Consider the following 2,500-nt stretch of genomic DNA (forward strand, 5'->3'; position numbering starts at 1 on the left):
TACCTCGACCACCATCGGCACACGCTGGGCCCTGGTGCGGGCGCTTGCCTCGACCACCATCGGCACACGCTCGGCCCCGGTGCGGTCGGTTGCCTCGAGCACCATCGGCACACGCTGGGCCCTGGTGCGGGCGCTTGCCTCGACCACCATCGGCACACGCTGGGCCCTGGTGCGGGCGCTTGCCTCGACCACCATCGGCACACGCTGGGCCCTGGTGCGGCAGGTTGCCTCGAGCACCATCGGCACACGCTGGGCCCTGGTGCGGTCGGTTGCCTCGAGCACCATCGGCACACGCTGGGCCCTGGTGCGGGCGCTTGCCTCGACCACCATCGGCACACGCTGGGCCCTGGTGCGGCAGGTTGCCTCGAGCACCATCGGCACACGCTGGGCCCTGGTGCGGTCGGTTGCCTCGATCACCATCGGCACACGCTGGGCCCTGGTGCGGGCGGTTGCCTCGACCACCATCGGCACACGCTGGGCCCTGGTGCGGCAGCTTGCCTCGAGCACCATCGGCACACGCTCGGCCCTGGTGCGGTCGGTTGCCTCGAGCACCATCGGCACACGCTGGGCCCTGGTGCGCCAGGTTGCCTCGACCACCATCGGCAGCCTCGACCACCATCGGCACACGCTGGGCCCTGGTGCGGGCGCTTGCCTCGACCACCATCGGCACACGCTCCGCCCTGGTGCGGTCGGTTGCCTCGAGCACCATCGGCACACGCTGGGCCCTGGTGCGGCAGGTTGCCTCGACCACCATCGGCACACGCTGGGCCCTGGTGCGGGCGGTTGCCTCGACCACCATCGGCACACGCTGGGCCCTGGTGCGGGCGCTTGCCTCGACCACCATCGGCACACGCTGGGCCCTGGTGCGGGCGCTTGCCTCGACCACCATCGGCACACGCTGGGCCCTGGTGCGGCAGGTTGCCTCGAGCACCATCGGCACACGCTGGGCCCTGGTGCGGTCGGTTGCCTCGACCACCATCGGCACACGCTGGGCCCTGGTGCGGGCGCTTGCCTCGACCACCATCGGCACACGCTGGGCCCTGGTGCGGCAGGTTGCCTCGAGCACCATCGGCACACGCTGGGCCCTGGTGCGGCAGGTTGCCTCGAGCACCATCGGCACACGTTGGGCCCTGGTGCGGTCGGTTGCCTCGATCACCATCGGCACACGCTGGGCCCTGGTGCGGGCGCTTGCCTCGACCACCATCGGCACACGCTGGGCCCTGGTGCGGCAGCTTGCCTCGAGCACCATCGGCACACGCTCGGCCCTGGTGCGGTCGGTTGCCTCGAGCACCATCGGCACACGTTGGGCCCTGGTGCGGCAGGTTGCCTCGACCACCATCGGCAGCCTCGACCACCATCGGCACACGCTGGGCCCTGGTGCGGGCGCTTGCCTCGACCACCATCGGCACACGCTGGGCCCTGGTGCGGTCGGTTGCCTCGAGCACCATCGGCACACGCTGGGCCCTGGTGCGGCAGGTTGCCTCGACCACCATCGGCACACGCTGGGCCCTGGTGCGGGCGCTTGCCTCGACCACCATCGGCACACGCTGGGCCCTGGTGCGGGCGCTTGCCTCGACCACCATCGGCACACGCTGGGCCCTGGTGCGGCAGGTTGCCTCGAGCACCATCGGCACACGCTGGGCCCTGGTGCGGCAGGTTGCCTCGAGCACCATCGGCACACGCTGGGCCCTGGTGCGGGCGCTTGCCTCGAGCACCATCGGCACACGCTGGGCCCTGGTGCGGTCGGTTGCCTCGACCACCATCGGCACACGCTGGGCCCTGGTGCGGGCGCTTGCCTCGACCACCATCGGCACACGCTCGGCCCTGGTGCGGTCGGTTGCCTCGAGCACCATCGGCACACGCTGGGCCCTGGTGCGGGCGCTTGCCTCGAGCACCATCGGCACACGCTCGGCCCTGGTGCGGTCGGTTGCCTCGAGCACCATCGGCACACGCTGGGCCCTGGTGCGGCAGGTTGCCTCGACCACCATCGGCACACGCTGGGCCCTGGTGCGGGCGCTTGCCTCGACCACCATCGGCACACGCTCGGCCCTGGTGCGGCAGGTTGCCTCGAGCACCATCGGCACACGCTGGGCCCTGGTGCGGGCGGTTGCCTCGACCACCATCGGCACACGCTGGGCCCTGGTGCGGGCGCTTGCCTCGACCACCATCGGCACACGCTGGGCCCTGGTGCGGGCGCTTGCCTCGAGCACCATCGGCACACGCTGGGCCCTGGTGCGGCAGGTTGCCTCGAGCACCATCGGCACACGCTGGGCCCTGGTGCGGTCGGTTGCCTCGAGCACCATCGGCACACGCTGGGCGCTGGTGCGGGCGCTTGCCTCGACCACCATCGGCACACGCTGGGCCCTGGTGCGGCAGGTTGCCTCGATCACCATCGGCACACGCTGGGCCCTGGTGCGACAGGTTGCCTCGAGCACCATCGGCACACTATCGGCCCTGGTGCGGGCGGTTGCCTCGACCACCATCGGCACACGCTGGGCCC

This window comes from Durio zibethinus, unplaced genomic scaffold, assembly GCF_047325235.1.
Source record: "Durio zibethinus cultivar Kanyao isolate XHJ-2024 unplaced genomic scaffold, ASM4732523v1 HiC_scaffold_3, whole genome shotgun sequence".
NCBI classification, from domain to species: Eukaryota; Viridiplantae; Streptophyta; class Magnoliopsida; order Malvales; family Malvaceae; genus Durio; species Durio zibethinus.